Here is an 11,404-nt window from a genome sequence, read left to right as displayed (position 1 = left end):
TTATACAAAATACACACAAGACATTATCATCTTTCTATACAAATTGAGAGATTCAAAAGAACTTTTTTTTTGTTTAACGTCCTATTAACAGCCAGGGACATTTAAGGTAGCACACTACAGTAGGACAGCCTGGCCATGGGCAATTTTTTTGTTAAGCAAATAACTCCTGTATTATGATATGCATAAAAAATGAAAAAATAAATGTACACTATAATTGGTATATTCAGTATGAAGAAGTACATACAGGCTTCACATTTGTTAAAACAAAAATTAATAAATTGGTTCCGGATTTTAAATTTCCGGATTTTCCGCAAGTGTGTTTACACAGGAAATTTAGTTTTGCCTACAGCGAAAAAATGATGCCCACAGTAAAGGTGAGATAGCGGAAAAACTTAATTTACAACATATGTCAAAACAAGATTAATTCTGTCTTTGGGGTAGAGATATTTAATTTTAAATAGGTTTCAGAAAAAAAATTGTGTAGAGAATTGTGTTATTTTGGGTCAAATATCATAATATTTTGCAATTTTTGAGCATTTTGTTACCATGGTATTCACAGCTCTAAAAATCACAGAAAATATCAGTTAACTTATCCTTCAGAGCTGTATTAAAATTGCAAATGTTTTACAGATTACAAATATATATACTTTATTAGAGTTTATATGTAGGGTTAACTGGCAATGTTTACATATCTAAGACATGTGTCATATTTTTCAAAATTGGGCATTTTTACTGTACACTGCTACCTAAGGACGTGCCAGGTTTTGGAGGTGGAGGAAAGCCGTACCCGGAGAAAAACCACCGGCCTACGGTCCGTACCTGGCAACTGCCCCAATTAGGTTTCGAACTCGCGACCCAGTGGTGGAGGGCTAGTGATAAAGTGTCGGTATACCTTAACCACTCGACCACCGCGGCCCCTTACAAAAGAATAAAACAGAAAAAGTACCGAAAATAAAACAACTTCTCATTTTGTCGTCGATTCCCTTACAAAACTATGGGCATTTAGACATTTACATCGTCTGGAATCACTTTCACCGGCATCGCTTTGACAGACATCTTAACATTTGCACCCTAACACAACACTACTTCAAAACCATTACATAATGGGCCTTTTGATCCCCGCATGCGGCGTTTACTTTGAACGTGTCATTCAGTTGTATGTAAGACATGCTCTCGTTTGATATGATCACGTTACCATGGTGCATATTTATGTATGAAAACATCAGATACGCTACCGACTAGAGGCTGAATTAGATCGTTTTTTCATCCTTTTACCAAGACAGACGACGTAACGTCTAGCAGTCAATATTAGGGTCGGAAACCTGTCGGTCAGTGCAGCGCTAAACTGTTCTATATATAGACAACAGATTAACGAACTGAATGACACATCTTCTGCATCCAGGAAGGTTTGTCATATTGTCAATTCCCAACTTGAGTACTGTAGCCAGGGTTTATACGAGGAACGGTGTCAAGGGGGACGTCAAGGGGGACACCAACAGACAGTCTCATTGAGGAACGGTGTCAAGGGGGACACCAACAGACAGTCTCATTGAGGAACGGTGTCAAGGGGGACACCAACAGACAGTCTCATTGAGGAACGGTGTCAAGGGGGACACCAACAGACAGTCTCATTGAGGAACGGTGTCAAGGGGGACACCAACAGACAGTCTCATTGAGGAACAGTGTCAAGGGGGACACCAACAGACAGTCTCATTGAGGAACAGTGTCAAGGGGGACACCAACAGACAGTCTCATTGAGGAACGGTGTCAAGGGGGACACCAACGGGCAGTCTTATTGAGGGACGGTGTCAAGGGGGACACCAACAGACAGTCTTATTGAGGAACGGTGTCAAGGGAGACACCAACAGACAGTCTCATTGAGGAACGGTGTCAAGGGGGACACCAACAAACAGTCTCATTGAGGAACGGCACCAACAGACAGTCTCATTGAGGAACAGTGTCAAGGGGTAGGGCATCTAGACCTGTACTAATGGAAACGCTCTTGACCTGTACTAATGGAAACCCTCTAGACCTTTAAGAATGGAAACCCTCTAGACCTGTACTAATGGAAACCCTCTAGACCTGTACTGATGGAAACCCTCTAGACCTGTAAGAATGGAAACCCTCTAGACCTGTACTGATTAAAACCCTCTAGACCTGTAAGAATGGAAACCCTCTAGACCTGTACCGATGGAAACCCTCTAGACATGTACGGATGGAAACCCTCTAGACCTGTATGGATGGAAACACTCTAGACCTGTAGGAATGGAAACCCTCTAGACCTGTAGGGATGGAAACCCTCTAGATATGTACTGATGGAAACCCTCTAGACATGTACAGATGGAAACCCTCTAGACCTGTACAGATGGAAACCCTCTAGACCTGTACTGATGGAAACCCTCTAGACCTGTACTAATGGAAACCCTCTAGACCTGTACTGATGGAAACACTCTAGACATGTACTGATGGAAACACTCTAGACCTGTACTGATGAAAACCATCTATACTTGTATAGATTGAAACCCTTTAGACCTGTGTGGATGGAAACCCTCTAGACATGTACTGATGGAAACCCTCTAGACCTGTACTGATGGAAACCCTCTAGACCTGTACTGATGGAAACCCTCTAGACCTGTACGGATGGAAACCCTCTAGACCTGTACTGATGGAAACCCTCTAGACCTGTACTGATGGAAACCCTCTAGACCTGTACTGATGGAAACACTCTAGACCTGTATGGATGGAAACCCTCTAGACCTGTACTGATGGAAACACTCTAGACCTGTAGGAATGGAAACCCTCTAGACCTGTGTGGATGGAAACACTCTAGACATGTACTGATGGAAACCCTCTAGACCTGTACTGATGGAAACCCTGTAGACCTGTACTGATGAAAACCAGCTATACCTGTATGGATGGAAACCCTCTAGACCTGTATGGATGGACTCATCTAGACCTGTATGAATAGAAACCCTCTAGAGCTGTACTGATGGAAACCCTCTAGAGCTGTACTAATGGAAACCCTCTAGACCTGTACTGATGGAAACCCTCTAGACCTGTACTGATGGAAACCCTCTAGACCTGTACTGATGGAAACCCTCAAGACCTGTAGGGATGGAAACCCTCTAGACTTGTACTGATGGAAACCCTATAGACCTGTAGGAATGGAAACCCTATAGACCTGTATGGATGGAAACCCTCAAGACCTGTAGGAATGGAAACCCTATAGACCTGTACTGATGGAAACCCTCTAGACCTGTACTGATGGAAACCCTCAAGACCTGTAGGGATGGAAACCCTCTAGACGTGTACTGATGGAAACCCTATAGACCTGTAGGAATGGAAACCCTATAGACCTGTACTGATGGAAACCCTCAAGACCTGTAGGGATGGAAACCCTCTAGACTTGTACTGATGGAAACCCTATAGACCTGTAGGAATGGAAACCCTATAGACCTGTATGGATGGAAACCCTCTAGACCTGTAGGGATGGAAACCCTCTAGACCTGTATGGATGGAACCCCTCTAGACATGTACTGATTGAAACCCTATAGACCTGTACTGATGGAACCCCTATAGACCTGTACTGATGGAAACCCTCTGGACCTGTACTGATGGAAACCCTCTAGACCTGTACTGATGGAAACCATCTAGACCTGTACTGATTGAAACCCTTTAGACCTGTATGGATTGAAACCCTCTGGACCTGTATGGATGGACTCATCTAGACCTGTACTGATGGAAACCCTATAGACCTGTACTGATGGAAACCATCTAGACCTGTACTGATGGAAACCCTCTAGACCTGTACTGATTGAAACCCTCTAGACCTGTACTGATGGAAACCCTCTAGACATGTACGGATGGAAACCCTCTAGACCTGTACTGATGGAACCCCTATAGACCTGTAGGGATGGAAACCCTCTAGACCTGTACTGATGGAAACCCTCTAGACCTGTACTGATGGAAACCCTCTAGACCTGTACTGATGGAAACCCTCTAGACCTGTAAGAATAGAAACATTCTAGACATGTACTGATGGAAACCCTCTAGACCAGTACGGATGGAAACCCTTTAAACCTGCACTGATGGAAACTCTATATATAGACCTGTGTGGTAGAAACCCTATATATAGATATGTGTGGTAGAAACCCTATATATAGACCTGTGTGGTAGAAAACCTATATATAGACCTGTATGGTAGAAACTCTATATATACCTGTGTGGTAGAAACCCTATATATAGACCTTTATGGTAGAAACCCTATATATAGACCTTTATGGTAGAAACCCTATATATAGACCTGTGTGGTAGAAACCGTATATATAGACCTGTGTGGTAGAAACCGTATATATAGACCTGTGTGTAGAAACCCTATATATAGACCTGTGTGTAGAAACCCTATATATAGACCTGTGTGGTAGAAACCCTATATATAGACCTGTGTGGTAGAAACCCTATATATAGACCTGTGTGGTAGAAACCCTATATATAGACCTGTGTGTAGAAACCATATATATAAACCTGTGTGGTAGAAACCCTATATATAGACCTGTGTGGTAGAAACCCTATATATAGACCCGTGTGTACCAAGTATGATGTACACACATTATATGAGCAAGTCTGAACAGCTTATTTCAAACATTTCGATTTCAAAAGCATCATTCAGATACTTTATTTTGTATGTAGACGGTACCAACAAAATAACGGTTGTTATTGGTGTGAAGCTTGTATTTGTTTACTCAAAACTGAAATAACCTAACTCCTAATAGTAATACTCCACAGGATGACTATGTGATGCAGTGTTTAATTTACCGTACCACGTGACTTGTTGTCATGATCACCACTCGAGGTCTTTACTCTAGATAAGATGGGTCCTGGCCTAATATTTCCTGAAGGACTGACCACCGCTGGGTCGGTTATCAGACCGCGTCCAATAATTAGGCTGCGAGTCGGGATACGGACAATGTGTCAAGGTGGGTTATCATTGCTGGACTGACTGTAATGGGAACTCATTATTATCACAGGGTAGTGTGTGAAAGGTCTAGCCCCGCGGCGGTCGGTCAACTACATTTAACAAACAAACAAACAGAAGATTATGCAATATAAATAGTATTCAATTATTTCCATTTAGACTGATTTGTAGATATAACCTATACAGTTTATCAGATGAAGGCCTCGAGACCTTTTGATATTTAATAAAAAGCCCCGAGTTCCCTCTGGCCACAAACATGAGATGTTTGGTGGCGGGCAAACCTTCTATATGAAAACGCTTAATTCTCCGAGCGGTTTGTAATCATTATAGTTTTAGTGTGGAATATAAAATGAATTATGGCTTTGAATATATTGATAACTGCAATATCAGTGTATTAGATAAGTATACATTTATATCAACATCACAGCAAACTACTTTGTATATACCTACATTCAGGTGTACAGTAAGTTCACCAAGTCCCTTGACGACGAGGACTTTTTTTCCAATCTACTCATGTTTTGTTTTGGTTTTTTTTCTGGACGGATTATTTACACCAGGGACGTCCCTGTTTCATACTTGCCAACTTTTTAAAATTCTCATGGGGGAGAAAGTGCGTGGGCGACATTTTTTTGACCGGAAAACACATTTCACGCGCGACACATTTAGCAAACAAAAACTAAGGGGAGATAATTTGCTATTGGAAAATAAATTCCTTGCATGAACACTTAAGCTTCCTTCCCTCACTGAAAAAAAGGTGGGAAAAAACTTATTTCAAGCTTGGCCAATGATCTTTTTTATTCAAGTTTGGAAAGATAATTCTTTAAGCAACAAGTTACAAGAAAAAAAAAAAAACTGCAAAATTACATCATTTTTAATTATTTCTGGAAATGATTTAACTCACTGTTCACTCTAAATAAAAGTATTTACTTAGATATGTTATGAAAATTATGTTGTAAGATAGATGTCAGTCAATTAAATGCAAATTATCACAATGATATCGCTTTCTATCAAGCTTTCTCTCCAGCAGTAAACTTCAAAAGAAAATACCTAAACTGTCACGATAAATATCTAGAGTACAATATAATATCTGAATGAAATTTCAAATGTTTCCTTTGGATTACAACAAAGACAATAATACAAAAAATAAAATAAAAAGGGCTGTACCAGCCGTTGTAATCACTATATAGGCTTACAACTCAGTACTTTGTAGGTGGGGACTGATACTTAAATTCAAAGTTTTAACATGACAGTATTTAGTTTAAGAAAGTGAGTATTTGTGGACATGTTTCTGTCTTTCAAAATGTGAATTGGGAAAGTTTCTGCCAAAATAAGTCTCTGCTAATTGACACGAAGTATGCTGATGCTACAGTGATTGAAACGACGTTACCTACCGGCAACCAGGCCTTCGGCCTATATGGTCGTTATTGTGAATTTATTTCCTTGTGCTAATTATCTAAAGATCAGCCAATGTTTAAATGTAGTTAACATTTCAATAAGTAATCTGTCAAATTTGATACTCCGTTGATAACATTGCCAGTGTTGTTTTCACTTTTTCTGTCCGAGATATACTGTCAAGTAGAGGTCGTTTATGCGCTTAACATCAAAGGCAGTATACGAAGCCATTTACAAGCGTTTAATCAACCATGACTGACCTGCTACAAAACCTTCACCACGCGTCCTCAGCTTAATTGGTTTTAATTAATTGTTTATTTATCGGGGTATTGTCACCCCTTGCAGCCAGTGAAGTGTCAGAATTTCGTTACGGTCTGTGAGCAGGTCTCTGAGGTCAGTTAACTGACCAATGCCCCACACATATGCCTTTCACCAGCCAGCAAGCGTTACCTGTCATAGGCCTAAGTGAATCTAACAAGATGAATAGGGGCTCCATACGGGGTTATCAAGACATATTCTCCAAAATCGGGAGAATACACTATGTTTTATCTATACGATCGGGAGACGGGGCAGGGTGTCTGGAATCGGGAAATTCCCGACTAAATCGGGAAAGTTGGCAAGTATGCTGTTTCCTTATCTCTCCTTACCTTGTCCACTTTAAATTCTTGCCATTTCCCTTCCACTGATGTCTATCTATATATAACATATATACGTTCCAATCTACATTACACCCTCCGATTGTCCTTATTAACAAGTGTAATTAATATAAGTTGATATCAGTTTCGTTATTGTTGTAAAATATTTCGATTTAGATAGAAATAATTCGATGATAATATAAAGTAAGTTGTTTATTGCGGACAAACACCGTATTAATTACCAAGGACACACTGGTCTGTGTCAGGTCTATAACAGCGACAAATTATGTGCGAAACAATTTAGTTTATCACGTGAACGTAATCAATAGAGCGACAATCTCGTTACTATAGCAACGGATTTGTGATGTTATGACAACCTCTACATGTATATATAGGCGGTCCCAAGGAGGAGGGCATGCCACCTAACTCGTCCCGGATTATGTTTCCACTGCGTCGCGAGTTGAGATGATTATAATTAACCTAAATCGAGTAAAACCCACATCATCAGCTGTTCAGCTTGTCTACACTATATCATAGACGTATATATACGTCTCTGACTATATTGACTACTTTATGTGTTTATACATAGTTTGTATCTGTAAATATAGACTGGCCTCCTGTCTCTAGAATTTTAAAATTATAAATAACATTGAGCTTTATGATTTTGATCCCTAGGATATGTCTGATAACTAAGTTACCTAAGTTTCAAACTAGGGGCAGATAATCTAGTATTAGAATTTAGCTTGGCAACATTTAACGAAACAACTTAGGGTCTGGTGGCCAGTCTACTGTAAATATTACATAGACTCGTCTACACTTTTGTCTGTGGACTTAAGCAAGTCTAAGGTATAGGGCGAATAGCAAAATAAAAATGTGTCTACCCTAATTTGTATTATATCTTCATCTTAAAAACAGCCTCTTTTAAAGGAAGTTGACAAAGAGACTAAACGCCTTTCCATGAAGTGTATCCTTAAGATTATTGTATTGTTTTGTTGAAATAATTGTACAAAGAAAAAATCAAAAGCACAAATAAATTGATACGATTTTTAATTATTTCATTGAATGCGACGCTACTGATAATAATGGTGTGGATGAGCAAATTATATTGAATGTAGAAATGTATAGCAATGTAATAAATGATGCAATCTAATTAAAATCTAGATTGTCATTCTCATTACGTTACATGAACATCTTACGGCATCGTAGAAAACAAACTAGAGTGATAAGTCATTGGTCAAAAATGTTGTTTAGCGAAAACAAACTCAATTTTGTGATGCATAATATGTTAATTTATGTCTTTGAAAACGAAAACAAAGTAATCCCATATATGAGTTTTTCTTAATGAATGTGGATTGATGTATTTGTTTGGAATTCCCAGTTCCAGGAAATTTGAATTTACATTGCATAAAACTAACTGTCAATCAGATTTTACACGATCAATTTTTGCAAAATTGGAAAAGTGATGTTTTTAATTCTTCGAAAATTGTGTGTTAAAATATTTAGAAATATGATTGAAATTTTGAAAAAAAAAAACAACAAAACTTTAATGATAATGATTCTTTGGAAGTTCAGATCAAATAATTACAAATTTATAGTGAAAACTGGTTGATGAAATAATATGGAACATCAAAATAGAATATGTACATACTGAGTCATACCCATGAAATACGTCACGAATTTCATTATTTGTTGCGATGTCCTTTTTTTCACTTTTGTAACACAGTCATAGGCTTGAAATTGATTAATATACTTATAAGTAATTGTTGCGGTTGTTTGGTGTTAGAAACCAGTTTGGTCACGTTCCGGAATAGGGCAATGTTATCGCTTGGTAGGATTCGTGCTATCTCACATTGTTTGGTAGACGGTCTTCTGATTAGATTAGAACTAGAACATAAGGATCTGGTAGACATCTCGATAGAATCAGGCACCCAGCTCGCGGGACAGTAAGTGATCGGACACAAGTAGTTGACAGGAGGATAAAAAGAGAGCGGTTTTACAGTTCGAGGGGCAATGCAGAAGCAGAATAGGCTGCGTTCATGAATACTATTGCATTTTCGAAGCGAAACCTAGCGGAGAGTAGAAAAACTACGGCAGGGAATCTAGTCCACCCCCCCCCCCCCCCCCCTCAAAATAAAAGTACATGTGTATTTTGAACAAAAACCCGAGGGGTTCCGGATGCAGTCATAATAGACATTAGAGTATTGTATTAACAGAGGATAATATGCGATCACTGTGTGTTTGTAACATGAACTGTGGTACATGTATTGATACTGTGAATTCACAATGTCTGCAATCAAGTATTATGCAAGCGGTCACGACTTGTTGTGCTGCAAAAATATTATTATATACGGCCAAATATTCACAAGTTTTCAGAGCTAATCATATCAAAATCTGACGTAATCTGCGAAGAAGTTTATAAAAAAAGTTGTAAAACAGTCTTATAATTTGTCCTCCTGATTGATACACTGTATTATACGTTGAATGCTGTATGATAGGATTTCTCTGTACATCATAAAGGTGGACGAGATCACAGGGGCTTGGCACGATTTTATAAATGACAGTCCATATATATATTGAAACGTTCTATTTTAAGAACGCCGATGTGGCGCAGCGGTATAAGCTGCGGGTATTTCTGGCTAGGCGATTGGGTGCCGTAGATCGTGAGTTCGAAGCCCGGTCAGGGCACGAGTCAAAAAGTTGTCTTCCATCGTCATTTGTGTTACTAAGTTTTATATATATATATATATATATATAATGTATTATAGTGAATATAGTCACTATAATACATATATATATGGACTATCATTTATAAAATCGTGCCAAGCCCCTGTTGACGTAATTATATCGTTGATTTACATCCGTTTATCATACAGAATGCTGCCCCACGAATGTGTATAGTTACTCCCAGTTAATCGGTTATGTAGTAATAATGATTGGTAGTATGTCCGCAGTGGGCAGCGAATATTTCCTATGGTTAGCGCTCCATAGGGTATGTTCGTTGCCAACTGCGGGCATACTACCGTATACGCAGTCAAAATAAGGTCCAATCCTTATATTAACATAAAACAATCGTTAAAATCCATGGTGTGTTGCGACGTTGGTAACATATAGTTTCAGTGAATCTACGTAAAAAACACCAGAAACAACTCAACATTTTTGTTTAATATTTTTTACGTTTTTAATTAATTGACATATTCACAATCCACAATTTTCCGTCTCAGATTAACTATGGTTGTCAAGCAGAGCGGGTATTGACACAGATTTAGCAGTGAGGTGGTCAAATGTTCTCTTAGAACTGTACGCTTCAGCCATGTGTTGTTAGCTTACCTCGAGGAGCAGTTACATATGCACCCATTTCCGCAATATTCAGTTTAAGTTCTTGACAAAATGCTCACTTGGCGTTAGTTTTTTGTGGAGAGACCATCGCGTAACTGGAGAAAACGCTAAAATTGCGATTACTATTCCTTTAAAAATAGCGCCATCTAGTTGACGTTCCGATAACGTCACAAATAGACGACGTCATAATTATGTTACCGATTCCCCCGCTTTATTAATCCACTGAGCATTTTTTCACTGCGTATATGCTAATATATTCACAGTCAGAGTTTACTAAGCTGAAGAAGGGAAATATGTAAATATAATGACGTGTCTCTGTGATTGGTTACAATCATATTTACTACCTATATCACAAGGATAGCACTACAGAACAAATACTACTATGTTATCCTAATATGCGACTTTAAATTAAATGTCTTGACTTGATTAATTCCAGCTGGACATATCGAACGCCGCGACACTGACCACCGGTCATTCCGTGACACGCGTTATCACGATAACGAGCGATCCTCCCCTATAGACGGATATCGGTCGGAGGGCCGAGTGGGGTTCTTTGTCGAGATTGCTGCTCAACAAGAGGTACTGTTTGTTAGGGGGCACCTGTAAGGGGGGGGGGGTATTATCATGTTATCTCTACGGACATCGACAACGGGTCTTAGTGACACGTCGTTATGTAACACTTCCGTTTCCGCTAACACAACTGTTTACATCGGCCTGATAAATTTGGAGCCTGATGAATTAATTAGGTGGGCCATGTCACGGAGCCGTGTTATAACGCCACAAGGGGTCTGCGTTCATTAGCATTGAACTTTTACCACATGCCATATGCTAGTATACAGCCGATATGAATACAGATTATCTATGTATTACAATAAATTTTGTTTACATCGACTGTATAATTATTTCTGAGACCTATATATTATCATAAATCCGCGGACTTGGTGCTGATTAAACGTATGTGAGATTAGAAACGAATTTAGACGCAGAGATAATCGGACAAGTGAAACAGAACAATCTGGTAGTTCCAATGAGCCAAACTCCAGTAGAAATTCAATTGTTAAATAGT

This window comes from Pecten maximus, chromosome 19, assembly GCF_902652985.1.
Source record: "Pecten maximus chromosome 19, xPecMax1.1, whole genome shotgun sequence".
Taxonomy (NCBI): domain Eukaryota; kingdom Metazoa; phylum Mollusca; class Bivalvia; order Pectinida; family Pectinidae; genus Pecten; species Pecten maximus.
This window is presented reverse-complemented; position numbering follows the sequence as displayed.